This window comes from Rhipicephalus microplus, chromosome 5 (assembly GCF_043290135.1).
Source record: "Rhipicephalus microplus isolate Deutch F79 chromosome 5, USDA_Rmic, whole genome shotgun sequence".
Taxonomy (NCBI): domain Eukaryota; kingdom Metazoa; phylum Arthropoda; class Arachnida; order Ixodida; family Ixodidae; genus Rhipicephalus; species Rhipicephalus microplus.
In genome coordinates, this window is record NC_134704.1 from 99,706,181 (window position 1) to 99,722,125 (window position 15,945).

Sequence of the window (15,945 nt, forward strand, 5' to 3'; positions counted from 1 at the left end):
CCGACCATGCATGCGTCCATCCGTCCGTGCCGTGCGTGCATTCTTCCATACATCTGTACGTCCATCCGTGCTTCCGTCTATGCTTCTATCCGTCCGCGCGCGCGTTCGTTCACCCGCCCGCCCGCCTGCCTGCCAGTCTGCCTGCCTATATATATATATATATATATATATATATATATATATATATATATATATATATATATATCTCGAAGAAATTTTGACAAAAAGAAGGAATGTTACTCAGTTACTCATGAGATGTCGACGTCGCGGCAGTATAGCTTAGATGCTCGTGCTTACGATATACAAATGCAAGAACTAAAAATACATTGTTAATATGCTCTATAAAAAGAACAGGTAGCAGCGATTGATCGATTTATATGTAGGGTTGAACGTCCCAAAACCATCATATGATTATGAGAGACGCTGTAGTGGAGGGCTCCGGAAATTTTGACCACCTGGGGTTCTTTAACGTGCACCGAAGTGTAAGCACACGGGCCTACAGGCATCAGCACTGGCTGCTCAGCAACAACAAGAGGAGCATACAGCTACGTCAGCTGCTTCCAAAGCAAAGAAGCAAAATACTAAACGGAAATTGGCAAATTGCAACATTCAAGCTCCCTGAGGAGTCACTGAACCGACGGATACTGTGACAACAGGCAACATCGCGAGGCCTATCCGAGGTCCTTTACACGGCAGATCAGTTGCCACCAGCGCCATTGGGCGCGCAAGAAGAGAGCTCCCCCTTGGCACCCCGTCTCGAGCCAGTGCAAAGAAAACTGGCACATCTTCAGTCTATCGTTCCTCCTGTAAGGACGCCGCGACGGTGACATCTCGTGAGTCACATTCCTTCTTTTTGTCAACATTTCTTATATATATATATATATATATATATATATATATATATATATATATATATATATATATATATATATATATATATATATATATATATATATATATATATATATATATATATAGCCCTCTTAGAGCCGCTATCACTTCCTCTGTCGCGTCAGCCACTTTTAAACACGTGGGAGGTGAGCACGCCGACACGTGGTGCTTGGCGGCAGCTTTTGCAGCAGCTGTGTCAGTCATCACGTAATCATAGGTGTTAGCAAGCATAGAGTTTTCTAGAATTAACTAGAGGGGCAAAAGAGTGTCTTCTTGGGCTGGTTGGCACTGCATTTTTGAAAGAAGTATACTTTCTTACATGCGCAGGAAACGTTTCAGAGAAGTGCGCTCTGTCCTATGTCTGTGTTCTTTCTGCAACGTTCCCTGCGCGCTAATGGCGAATTCCATTGAGAAAACTGGAGTAGAGGGGCAGGGCAGCGGGAAGTTGGAGACAGCACTGAGGGCAGGGTCACTCAATCTGTTACTGGAATGCGACACGCTTAAGTCCCTTTAACTTTGTGCACGTTCCTTTTATCTAAAAAGTTAGAAAGACTTTCTTTCGCGTAAAAAAGAACTTGAAAACGTCCTTTCAGTTGCGATGTTAACAGCTGGTAATTGAGGTGACCGGAAGTTTTTTTAGGGTGTAACCAAGGGGGATTAAAAAAAATTGCTGGAGTAGAAGCTGAAGTGAAGCCATCTTTTGCCACTGCCAAGATGGCGGAAACATGCTCTTTTTTGATAGTGCCCACTTAGAAATTAAGTGGCTTTGATATGTTAGTGTTAGATCTACATGAGTTCTAAATTAAAAGAAATTTCCCGACGAGATAACATACAAAAACGAGTATGGGTGACTGAATATTCAAATGGCTTTGCCTCCGATCGAAGCTCACAAAGAAAAACCAGTACGTATAATACGCACTTGGACCACTATGTGGCCCGAAAAAGTTTCCACATTATACTCGTTGGGCGTGCGAGTGGAACGCTCGGTTCTTAATGGCTGAACGGTGGTACTTTATCATGCCCCTAGTAAGGTGCCCGCCACAGCCGCCATCTTTCCAGAGACACGGCTTCACCCCTAGGCTACAATTTCCACTCCAGCAATTTCCTAAATGCTCCTTGGATGTAACGCTTGCAATCTGAAACCGCGTATAGACATTTTTTCAGTGTTTACAAATACAAACCCTCGATGACATTCGGTTTTGTCTACTGACGTGTCTCAATAGCATCGGTGGGCAAGAAAAGCGTTAAAAAAGAGCCCGCTTATTTTCTACTTTTTAGAGGCGAAGCTCCTCATAGCGGCACCCTTTCGTCCCTCGTAGCCGTTGTAGTATGTAACAAGTATAATATTTTGACCACCAAGGTGATGCCGGTGAGACATTTTTTCTGTGCGTTCTTCAACAATGAAAAATAGTGCTCACTGTACATGCCAATGGCTGCTAATGGGAAATGAAAGAAAGGAGCATTCGGCTTTTAGTTAACGCGCACGCTTATTTCTCCATTAGCAGCCTTTGGCATGTACATTGAGCACTATCTGACAAGAAAAGGTTGCTACGTTATACTCGCTGGGTGTAACCTCCTTAGTTTAAGAAAGATTTAGCGAGCGTTGAGCCGCAGTGCCATGAATGGCTGCTGGGCAACGCAACGCTGCGGACGCGCTTCACGTCGGCTCTGCCTTTTATGAATGTGTTCCGCAGTTTTATCAAGTCAAATACCTGGCAATCGACCACCACAGGATAAAGCGGGTCCATCCAAACGCTTTGGCACCAGAAACCTAGGTGAGAGACTCTTTTTGAAGCTTTTTCGATGGGAAAAACCACCCGAGTTACAAGTGTGCCCAGCTAAGCCTACACCGACAATGCCGACGCCGGCCTCGGGAAGGGTGATCAATGGTGCCGAGTTCTAAGCCAAGGGATCGAATGCACCTTCGAAATGGACGTAGATGATGCAGAAGTGGGGGAAATCTCAAGTAATGATACTAGAGAGGACGATAGCGATCCAACGAGACGAGACGCTGACGGTGACGTGGAGGGCTGGTTCGTGTTCACGTATAAAAGGAAGGGCCGTGTGACCTCTGACGAAAAGACAGCACAGAAAGGCACCCACTCGAGAAGTCCAACGCGCAAAGGTAGGAAGAGCATCGTGAGCAAGATTTTACAAGCAAGCAAGATGCCAAGGCTTCCTGCAGATGACATCAAGATAATCGTCAGACCAAGAGAGGGGCTGAGCATTAGACACACGTGCGGAGCTAGCCTTGACGAAGCGATACGGCAAGAAGCAGGGGTGAGCAACGACGAAATCTTCACGATCTGCCCCAACCCTACACAAAATATCCTGGTGATCAGCAAACCGGATGAGAAGACGGCGACGAAATTCGTCAAAATCAAGGATTTAAAAATCAACGGGAGGAAGTACGAGACCAACGCCTACGTCTCGGCTTCGGAACACATGGCCAAGGGGATAATCCGCTACATTCCCCTGAAGTACACACATGATCAGCTCATGCATGCCCTGGTGAACGCGAGGAACCCTTCATTGGCGTACGCCAAGAGACTGGGGAGCATGACCACCGTGATACTACTGTACGAATGCAACAGGGTCCCCATGTGGGCTTACTTCAACAGCATCATGATGAAAGTTTCCCTCTACCGGAAGCAAATAGACTTTTGTAAAGAGTGCGGGAGGCTCGGGCACAGGCCCGATGTGTGCCCAAGACTGACAGACAAGTTGCGCCTGGCGTGTGGTGCCAAAAATTCTACCAGAGACCATGAATGCACTCCCAAGTGCAAGCTCTGCGAAGACGCACACCCCACGGCAGACCGAACTTGCAGGGTTAAATTTAAGACGCCATACTTCTTAAAGCAACGAAGGTGGGCTGCGAGGAGAAACGAGGACGAACTCCAGCGGGAAGCCGACTCACCCGACCAGGACACCTGGGTAAGCAGCAACACACAACCAGCCCGTCAACCCACATCGAGGTCCAGATCCAGATCCAAGTCCAGGCTGGGAGCCTGGGGACTACGTCGCTTGGGGTCAAGGTGCAGAAGCAGACCCAGGACCAGGAGTGGGCGATGATCCACCTCGAGGGGACGGACGCCCGAAGCGACAACGAAGCAGCAAGAAGAACAGAAGACGCCAGAAAAGGTGGGCTGGTCAGACGTAGTGGCCAATCGCGATTCTACAAGGTCCGGCAATAATAGTAACGCTAGAGATAATTACAGAGACATAGAGAAACGCGTAGAGAAATACAGAACGGAAAACAAGCTACTCAGACTGGAGCCAGAAAAAGCAAAAAAGCAAAACAGTGAATCAGCTAAAAAATTGATGAACTACACTAAACACTTAATGAATACTCATGAAAATGCAGATACAGGCGTCGCCTCGGTCGACCGCCATCGCGGCATTCTCCACGCCAGCGACCAAAACCACAGGGGAGAGAGAGAATGAGGAGGTAGAAATGGTAGCAGTGGAAACACAGCAACCAGGCGCCAAGCGAAAAATCCCGCTGTCGAAGACGAAATAGCAAAATGACGCAGAAAAAGAGGTCAAGAGGCCCCGTTCTAGCACAAAAAAAGCAGACGTCCTCGAAGACATGATAAACAAACTGTCGGACAAATTGGAGAAAATGTTCGTGATGCTGGTCGTGCGACTTAGCGACAGTGAGGCGGAGAGTAAGGCGCTGTCACTAAACTACGACAAGCGGCTCGAAGAGCTAGAGAAGAAAATTTTTAGACATGGCGGGCATCAAAATTAGAAAACTCGTCATATGGCAGTGGAACTGCCGTGGCTTTTCTAATAAAAAAGCATCGATGGCGTCACTAATCAAAATCACCACAAAAAGAAAAAACCTGACGTGATCATTTTGCAGGAGACATTCGACCACGCCAAAATTGCCGGGTATGCCACCCACAAACAACGCACAGAAGGAAAGGGGAGAAACATAGTCGTGACCACATTAGTGAAGAAGGGGCTAGTTGCTATCCCACATTATACGAAGCAAGTCACGGATATCAACCACATTCTTATAGAAGTCGTGCCACGCAGCAAAAAGGAGAGCAGCACTTTTGTCCTAAACGTATACAGCAGCCCGTCTAAAAAGGGCCTACAGCATTATTTCTAAGAACTAATTAACGAAACGATGAACATCGCAGGCGACAACCGACTTGTTATTGGAGGAGATTTTAACGCTCCACCCACGCAGTGGGGATATGGGCACTCGTCAAAGAAAGGAAAAAACCTTGCCGACCTCATCGAAAAGGCCGAACTAACCATTCTGAAGCTAGCCTCGCACACCAGAATCGGTGTAGGTCCGCACAGGGACACCACGCCGGACCTAATCCTCTGCAAGAACGTCGGGCGAATCACGTGGGAAGACACCTTCGAAGACCTGGGAAGTGATCACAGGATCCTCAGCATCGCCCTAGGCAATCCTCCCACCAGGAATTGCAAACGAACAATCATCCGCGTAGATTGGGGCAAATTCCGCAAAAGCAGAAACGAGAAAGAACAGGGACCCATCGAAAACATAGAAGAATGGAGCAGGGAACTTCTACGAGACGTAGAAAAAGCCACAACCGAAATGGAGTGGACTACCTGGTTGGCTCGACGAGAAGAGGAAGATGAGTGTGGCGGAACCCTCTCAATGCGGATGGACTGCAGGCTTGCACACCTTGTCGAAGCCAAAAAATCTATTCAGAAACGGCTGCATAGGCAAAAACACAATCGAAACTTAAGGAGAAAACTCGCCGAGCTAAACAAGCACATCGAAACACACTGTACCCAGCTATGCCATCAGGAATGGGACGATGTGTGCGATGCCATGGACGGCAACATAAACGCAGGCAAGACATGGAAAATCCTCAAGCACCTGCTGGACCCGTCGGCTACCAAAACGGCGGTGACAGCGGAAATCATCAAGCTCTATCTCGGCAGACCCCCGGCAGTCGTACACCAGGAATACTCGGGTTCTCCCAACGAAGATCTTGACAGAGACTTTTCACAGCAAGAAATCAGGGCAGTCCTGCAGGCTATCAAGACCAAGTCAGCTCCAGGTGCCGACAAAGTGTCCAACAAGATGCTCCGGAACCTGGACGACCAGGGAACAAGCCGTTTGACAGACTTCATCAACGAGTGCTGGAGAAGCGGGAAGATACCCGACGAATGGAAGAAACCCGACGTGATCTTCATTCCTAAGCCAGGTAAACCCCTAGAAATCGAGAACATGCGGCCCATATCCCTGACTTCTTGCGTCGGTAAAGTAATGGAGCATGCTTGCCTCAACATGGTTAACGGCTACCTTGAGTCTAACAACGTATACCACAGCAACATGATCGGCTTCAGAACAGGGCTTTCCACACAAGATGCCATGATACAACTAAAGAAGCAAGTCATACACCCCATTGGTCGAGGCATGAGGGCAATAATCGGGCTAGATCTAAGGAAGGCCTTCGACATTATCGAGCTCACAGCCATTCTAAAACGAATTGCGCAACTTGACCTAGGTGAGCGCACGTACAAATACATCAGAAATTTTCTTACGGTAAGAACTGCCACGGTTAGACTGAACGAGGAGGAGAGCATCCAAGTGGACATGGGCAGCGCTGGCACACCACAAGGGTCCGTCGTGTCACCGATGCTGTTTAACCTCGTCATGATGGGATTATCAGAAAAATTAGAGCGAATCGAAGGCATCAATCACACAATTTATGCAGAAGACATTACGATTTGCACTACGCAAGACACCAGTGAAGGCGAGATGGAGAATAGACTTCAAGAGGCCGTGGATGCAGTCGAGAGTAATCTGGATGGCACCGGATTGGAATGCTCACCGGCCAAATCAGAACTGCTACTGTACCACCCCCCAAAGACTAGGCATACATTGCAGAAACGTAGCACAATTACACAAAAGAATCAGAATAACCACTAGAAATGGCACGGCGATACCTTTGGTTCAGAAGATCATAGTCCTGGGTCTCTGGATCGAAGCCAGGGGAACCAATGGGGAAACTATAACGCGCGTGGAAAATAAAGTCATGGCGGCTGTTAGGCTAATACAAAGAGTATCCAATAAACAAAGGGGCATTAAAGAAAGAAACGTCGTACGACTCGTCCAGGCCTTCGCAATCAGCCATGTCGCGTACGTAGCGGCGTTCGTCCACTGGAACAAAGCCGAGAAAGACAAAGTCGACGCGCTGATTAGAAAAGCGTACAGAGCTGTGCTGGGTCTACCGCAATACACAACGAACGAAAGGCTGCTACAACTCGGAGTACATAACACGCTGGACGAGATTAATGAAGCACAAAGGATAGCGCAACTCGAACGATTGTCTGGAACCATGGTGGTAGAGAAATCTTGGAAAAGATCTCCATTAATTACCACGGAATGAAAGGTCCCAAGACGCAGATTCACCCGGATGTCCGGTCCGCGACAATTATGAAAAACATCCCAAAAAATATGCACCCTGAACACAACGTTGAGAGACAAAAAAGCCGCACGGAAATGATCCTTAAAAATCATGGCATGCGGGAGGGTGTGCTTTTTGTAGACGCCGCCCGGTATTCTCGAAATAAAGATATCAGTAATAGGGTTATGCATGGCTCCTTCTTCGCAATGGCGGTCATAGACACAAAAGGGAAGACCTTGACCGCGGGCTCCATAAGGACCAAATCGTCGGAGGCAGCGGAAGAAATGGCCATTGCACTGGCTGTAGTCAATGGTCAAAAACACGACAGATTAATAATCAGCGACTCCAAGATGGCCATTAGGAATTTCACAAAGAGATGGGTCTCCACCGAAGCAGCCAAAATCCTGAACCGCAGGGCAGAAGACTTCCGGAACGGCAAAAGTGTACCCAAATACCTCAAGTGGATCCCGGCCCACACGGGGGATTTAACATCGAAGACACAACCATCCCTCAAAAGCTCAACGAGAAGGCTCACCGAACCGTGCGAGAACTAACCCACCACGACTCGGATAGCGACGGCCCGGCCCCCCACACCCACCACTGAAGGGGGGACGACTCCGGTGGAGGCGATGGGGACGATGGAGCTGATGACAATAATGAATATGCGATACAAGACGACAGAGACCGACTGGTCACGTATCATGACATATTGGCACATTATAGGCGACAACGAGAAGAATATCCGCCACCACACAAACAGCTAGACAGATCTCAAGAAACAGACTGGCAAAGATTGCAAACCAGAACCTTTTCAAATCCAGTACACCCGAACAGAGTAAATTCCAGACAATACCCGCAAACAAGCTGTACCCTCTGTAAACACGAACACGCAGATATGGCACATATTGTACGGCAATGCACACAGGTCACAGTAATATACCGAGAGGACAATATAAAACCGGACCTTCTCGAGGAGCGTTGGCTAAGTGCTCTGACTAGCTCAGATCTGCACGACCAACTGTGGGCAATCCGGCGGGCCCGGACAGCGGTGGAAAGGCTACGCCTCACCGCACAAAACGTCGGGGTGGCCTGAGCCCGGGCCGGCAACCCTGCAGGGTTTCCTTTTTAGGGGCGAAGCTCCGTGGCTTGTGCGTCCCTCGTAGTACGTAACCACCAGTGGCACATACCCTAAATAGCGGTCCTTACGATTTTGACCTCCAAGGTGGTTCCGCTGAGAGATTTCTTCTGTGCGTTGTTGAACAATAAAAGATAGTGCTCAATGCACATGTTAATGGCTGCTAAGGGGGAATGAGAGACCGGAGCACTCAGCCTTTAGGTAACGCGCACTCTGCGATCCCCATTAGCAGCTATTGGCATGTACATTGAGCACGATCTGACATTAAAGGGTTGCTACGTTATACTCGCTGGGTGTAACCTCCTTGGTTTTAGAAAGGTTTAGCGAGCGTTGGGCCGCATAGCCATGAATACAGTGAACTAGTTTATACCATGAACTCGAGGTGGTTAAAGGTGGGAAGTAAACCCGAAGCGCAAGCCGTAAGAAAGTGTGCGTGTGCCACCTCTCGTTTAGTCCTTGGAATGTCCGCTGTATGGCGGTGCTTCTATATGGGGAATATATGATGAAAAGATGCGAGATGGTTGTACTTGGAGTGTTGAATAGATGGATGAACGGAGAGACAGACAGATGCATGGATGGACGCATGAACGGACACAGGGGTGGATGCATGGACGAACGCAGGGATGGACGCACGAACAGACGCACGCACGGACGGGCGGATGTACGCATGCACGGTCACACAGACGAACGCAGGAACGGACGGAAGCAAGAACGAATGGACGGACGAATGCTTCGCCCCACTCCCCATCATTCATTCCGTGGATGTGCTACCATTTTTTTTAAATAAAGTTTTTCCGTTTCCAGGCCATGAATACAATCAACTAGTATTTACCATGAATGAACTCGAGGTGGTTGAAGGTGGGAAGTAGATACGAAGCGCAAGGCGTAAGAAAGTAAAAGGCGAATTCTCTTGTCTCTCATTTCCCACCAGCAGCCATTGGAATGTAAATTGAGCACTATCTGACAGGAAAAGGTTGCTACGTTGTACTCTCTGGGCGTAACCTCCTTGGTTTTAAAAAGGTTTAGCGAGCTTTGGGCCGCCGTGCTATGAATACAGTGAACTATAGTATATACCATGAACTCGAGGTGGTTAAAGGTGGGAAGTAGACCCGAAGCGCTAGCCTTAAAAAAGTGTGCGTTTACTACCTCTCGTTTAGTCCTTGGAATGTCTGCTGGATGGCGGTGCTTTTATATGGGGAATATATGATGAAAAGATGCGAGATGGTGGTACTTGGAGTGTTGAATAGATGAACGAATGAACATACAGACAGATGCATCGATGGACGCATGAACGGACGCAGAGGCGGATGCATGTATGAACGCAGGGACGGACGCAAGCACGGACAGGTGTATGGACGCATGGTCGGTCACACAGACGGACGCATGGACGGACTGCAGCAAGAAGGAATGAACGGACGAATGCTCCGCCCCACTCTCCATCATTCACTCCGTGGATATGGTGCCAATATTTTTTTCCTTATTTGGCAAAATATATTCAAATGATTGTTGTTTTGAGCTACATAAAAACTACAAAAGATTGCCTTGAATATTACATATGTTTTTTTCTTATGTGAGAAAATAATACAATATTTTACCTACTTAGAAAATACGTGAAAACACCCTTTTAGTTTCGACTTTACGAGCTGGTAAATGAGGTGAGTGGAAGTTTTTTGGGGGCACAAGGCTTTCAACCTTGAAACCGTTTATAAAAAATTGACGGCAGATCCACGAGGTAAATGAGGATGAGATAGGGTGAAGCTCCTGGAAGTAGTACCGTGAAATTTTCTTCCGTTAATTCGCCCGATAAAACCATTGCTTTAGTAAACACCTTGCGTCTTTCGTTAGGGAGATGGTGTCTTCTTTTTTTTTTTTGCTTTAGAAACATCTGGCGTCTTTTCGGTTTGCTTTTAGGAAACATCTGGCGTCTTTCGTTGGTTTTTTTCCTCAATCAACAGCGTTTTGAACAAAAAATTTTCATTGTTTTATCACGCACAGGATAAATCTCACCAGGCACTACCTTGGAGGTAAACAATGGCTGCTACTGAGAATGAGAGGCAGCAGAAGTCGGCTTTTAACACTCCTACTTCTACTAACCTTTCTTACTGGAACATGCCAATGGCTGCTAATGGAGAATGAGAGGCAGGAGCATTCGGCTTTTAGGTAACGCGCATGCCGCGAACATTTTATTGTTCAACAAAGCATAGGAGAGATCTCCCACCGGCACCACCTTACAGGTCAAAATGTAACACTTGTTACACACTACGACTACGACTACGAAGAACGAACAGGTGGCGCTTTAAGGAGCTTCGCCCCTAAAAAACTCCCAAGCATTTCCCCGAGGGTGAGTATGGTTAAGTGCGAATACACGGGGTGATGCTATGAGGAGGAATAAAGCTAAAATCCGTTGGCATTCGCCAATGAGTTCACGTAAACTCCCCCGTGTGACCACATTGCAATCCCCAGGAACCATTAGACCCTCTCGGGAAATCTTGCTAAGTTGACACATGTATGTGACAGTAAATTCGCACAATAATGATGTTTATGTTCGCGGCCCGCTTCTCCCGCTTGCGCTCGGCATCACGGGCCCTTCGCCGCGCTGCCTTGTCTTCAACCGACGCGACAACTTCAACGACGCGTGCAATGCTCGCATTCGATTGCGTTGTACTCGTTGGTGGAGGTATCGCAGTCGAGGTTGATGCCTGCGATGGATCCATACCTATGACGACTCGCCAATCTCGAGCAAGTTGTGGCTGCGCGGGCGCGAGCAGCCACAGAGCGGAGGGCGGAGCCAACACCCTCTAGAAAGGCAAGGCCTTAGCTTTGTTCTAGTGACGTCAGGCGATAGGGCGGACTGGTAAAAGTACGGAGCACTGTTCAAGAGAGGTTGTCGCATGGAATTACCAAGCGGGCGCTTTTTTTTTTTCTTGCAAGAACGAGCATGCACGTAGTTTAAAATAAGTTTCACTCGAAGCAAATTATAGGAGCGAAACATTTATTTACACAAACTAGTTTCGTTTTGTGTTTGCGCTTTATTAGAAGCTGTTCACCTATTTGTTCTGTAGAGTTGTGGCTTTCCGTTTTTTTGCCTTGTCAGCAGCGTCAAGAAGTTTGTCGTTGAGCTTTCCACAAACGTTCTTCAGTAAAATGTTAGTGCTGCACCGCAGGATGTGTTTCAGCACTGATTCGCTTGTGTGACCGTTCTCACAGGTGTCGAAGTCAGATGGCTCTTCGTTGGCCAGCAAATGCAGCGCCAGCTCCATGACGAACTGGCGCTGTTCGCGCATCAGGAGCAGTTCCGGTTGCGTAGCGAGCTGCTCTACGACAACGTAGCAGTGAGCAACAGCATTAAGCGCAAACATCGATGGGTAAACTAGACCTCCACGGTCCAACTGCTTCACGAGATCGTAGTGTTCATGGGCGGCCGACACTGTGATTGTCTTATCCACAGTCAACAAGTCCTTGCATTTTGCACAATTCAACCTTTTTAGGGTTGCGTACACGGCATATCCTGCAACGTGGACCAGGATAGGAAGGACTTCCTGTATCTTCGACAGCGTCTCGCTGCTGACAACTACGTTGCAACTGGGATGTAATGCCTCAACCTGCTTTCGTACGAGCTGTCCGACCTACCTAGACAGGTAGGTCGGACAGCTCGGGAACTTGGACGGTACAGCGTCCGGGCGGAGGTGAACATGGGATAATGGCACTGTAATTGTGCGGCCAGTAGTTACATCGGTATGCGGGGCTTCTCGAATGATGTCCTCCTCTCTGAAGTGAAGTTCGCATACCTACCAAGGAAATTTAGATACAATGAGCAAACCAATGAGTATTTGACAAAGTGCGGCTTGTGAACCACTTATTCGAGCATATGCAAATATTGAATTTACATTTGCAATGAAACAACAATGCTCTACCAGAAAGAAAGCTTACCCTGGAATTCTCGGTCACGGAGAGGTCTTCCCGTGGCACAGCGCGTATCCACGCGTTCGTCAGAGTTTGATCCCTTGGGAACTTGAAAACGTGCACTTTCGTGTCCACGGTGTAGTTGCCACGGCATCGCGGCACACAGCATTTGCACGGCATCTCACCGTCGCACCTTCAACATTCTGAAGCCGCACGTGCGTTGCTGCGACGTGCTGGGACCGGTCGGCTTATCGCTCCCGCCGAACCGGTCAAGCCGCCTCTTGCAGCCGCCCCATTAGCTGACGTGGTGCGACTGGAAAGGGAGGAGAACTGAGGCCTTCTCCCTTTCCAGTTGGCGGAGCGCGCGCAATCACGTGGTGTGTGAGGTCGCTGCACCGTTACTACAGACGCTTCTCTCCGCTGCTCGCGTCATTGCTAGGGGAGAAGAGGAGGCGCACCGCGGACGGCGGATTCAGGGTCGCTTATAAAGTGCATTCGCACTTAAAACAACTAGAGGAGACTCTGGCATAGCGATCGTTCAGCGACCGTGAGAATGATGGTTAGTAAACAAATTTTCTTAGTCACAAACAGCCACAAGCGCTTCGAACGCGCTTGTGATTGTTTTGTTGTCATGTTTTGGTTTCGTTTCTAAAATAAAAGAACTGACTGTTTTGAACTTCACGACCGATTTGAATTCGTGAGCCTGAAAGGTTAAGGTGGTGAAGTACAACTGCAGAACACTTGTCAATTGTCGTTTCATGACAAAGCAGATTCAGGCCACATGGACCCAAACGGAGCCGGAAGAACGAAGACTAGGAAAAACAAGGCATGTTTGAGCACTGCCCATCATGCCCACGTTCGATGAAGCGCCGTGCGTATCAGCTCCCATAGACACTAGTGCCAGAGTTCCCTCTATAGTCTATTCATAGGGAAATCTACGGTAGCGACATTCAGGCTGGGCCAGACGGGTGGAGCCTACGAATCGAGACGTCGCTATAAGTTCCTAAATATATACCGATTGCGCATACCACAGTTTACAATATAAATATGTTCTAAATAGCTTTCGATGGTGTGTGCTCGTGTTGTCATGACTATTAACATTTGCCAATGCGTGAATCACAGGCCAAACTTTTATCATGGTTATCTTTGGTTACGCTTACGTCGCACTATCTGGCAGGATGTTGCGCCGAGTTCGTCAACTAAACATTTTTATTCAATCACGAGATACCTGACGTGGAAATCACAACGATGGTGAGTTTCCATGATTGTTAACGAATTTGCAATGATGGGTATACCCTGACAAGCTGATCGCCAATATCAACTTATTTCAAAAGGTAGTAGCACTAAAATAAAAATTTGCATTAGGTGGCAAAAGTGGCTTTATCGTGGGTTATGTTATTAAAAATGATGTTTGCGAAAGTAAAGGACCATTGCGAAATAAGCTTCGGGACTATTGTGCGTTTTTTTTTACTTACTCTGCCATCTTGTCTGCGTGAAATGAAACAAAGTGAAAGATCAGATGCACCATCGTAAGGAGGAGTAGAAAATGAAAAAAAAAGAAACTCCCTCAGAACTATAACATTACGTTTAACAAAAAGTCTTTTGGGGAATAACAGCGTACCTTTCACGTATACGCTTAGTTGCCCAGAAAAGACCACGTGTCGCGCTGACCGATACACGTGTGTTTACAACTTGCACGAAGCGAAGCATTGCATGGCAATTTTGAGAGAAATAATAAAAAAAGTAATATTTCGGCCAAGACCACCACTTGACAGTAATGAGGATATGACCTGCACCGCAGTAATGCCCTGTATCAGCTAACGGCGTTGCTATAGGACGGCGCATAACAAGTTTTATGCTAAAGTTGGTTTTGTGTGTTGACGTCATATATTCGTCACGTATACGTGGTCTTCTTCACATAAACACGTCCAGACACATATATACATAAAGCTATGGCATTGATAGTGGCAAAAACTATTTGGTAAATACTTGGTCTGAGATTTTGTGCTGCTCAGTTCAAGGGCACCGCTGCCATTTACTGTGTCAATGAGCGCATTTCAATGGGAGATCATTTCAATGGGACTGCTTTTAATACATGTGTGCTTGGGCTTGGGCGCATGAATTTTGTAGCCAAGCCTCCGAACTCTGAAATGGGTCAAACTCTTGAGTACCTTCTAGTTGCGGCTACCACACAAGGACGCCGCTCGCGTTGGGAGTCCGTGCTTGACCGTCACTGTCACCATAGCGTATGATCGCTGGTTGCCGGCTAATAAACACCTTAACAACATAAATTAGTAGTCATTCGCTTTACGGCGCATGCCTCATAGCCTTGACGCAGATAAGGCACATGCCAGCGTGTGTGTATGCTTTTTTTTCTATAATTCATCTAACTGTATATGCGTGCGGAGCAGCACGTAACCGAATACATCACGCACAGGTAACACAAATATTGTTTCCATTCATTAACAATGATAGCAGTTCAGGGGCAAAAATAAAAGTGAGCAAGCTTCAGAAGCTGGGAAATCTCTGAACACGGGTTGTCATTGGGCACGTTTCCAAAAGTGGTCTTGTCATTTTCGAGGGGTGAAACTTCCTTCGTCGGGCCGTGGATGCACATGTCTCATACGCCCTCACCCTCCATTTTGTAGTGGATACTGGAAGCATGATTTAAGAATTTGCAATTCATTCGCTCATTCATTCATACACTCACTTTTGGGGAAATGGCCCACGAGAGCTGCTCTAGGCCGTACTTGGCTTCCCTTTAGTAACGCAAAGGTAAAAAAAAGACAAGAAAAATCCCAACAAAACATTTTTACGTGGTCTTGTCATTTGCAGCAAAATTAAGGCAGCTTGGCACTAGTGCTCCCAAAACTGAAGGAGGTCGCCGAGCTGGGCAGCCTTTTTTTTTGTTTCTCTATCACTTTTTTTTTCTTTTTCTTCTCTCCTGTTTTTCTTATTGATTTCTCAGTTTTGTTTCAGTTTTCAGGTTTATGTATTTTCATTTATTTCTACTTTTCTTCCTCTTTGTCCTTTTCTTTCTCTGTATTTATTTTTTTTTCTCGCTTGTTTCTTCTTTTTCCTAATTTTAAACGTGGTGTTACTTAACGTGCTCCACACTTTAATTATCATCAAGAAACTCGAAGAATAAGTGTAAGGGTGTCACAGAACGAGCGCTAAAAAGAGAGCGCGCCGCCAAATCCTTGCGACAACGGGCGGTAGAAACGCCGCGAGGTAAAAAGAAAAAAAAAAGGAAAGCAAACATCCAAGGCTCCCGGGCGCGCGCTCTCCCCGCAGAAGCACGGCTTCGCAGACGAACCTCCTCACCCCACAGCGGCGGCCGGGCAAGCGCTAGAAATTTCCAGAACGAAGGAGGTGTGGCTACGCCGAGCTGAGTCACCCGACGCGGAGGGCTGACAAACCGTCTCGCCTCTCTCCAGCCTTCGCTGCGTATCGCGCCGACGAAAGGACGAGAAAATTCTGGAAAGTGGCGCGGAAGGTATTTAATCGAGCGGCCGAGACGAGAAAGCGGGTGGTGACGGAAGTTAACGCCAGAGCGCGTAGGAATTCCGCCGTGGAGTCGGCGAAGGTTCTGCCCGTAGTGACAGAACAGGAGGA

General features: G+C 47.5%; 1 long non-coding RNA gene across 1 annotated transcript in view; it reads right to left on the minus strand.

Moving 5' to 3' along the window:
* The window catches only part of LOC142817330 (uncharacterized), a 28,707-nt gene that overhangs the window by 7,840 nt on the left and 4,922 nt on the right, over positions 1-15,945 (minus strand). The window lies entirely within an intron of this gene.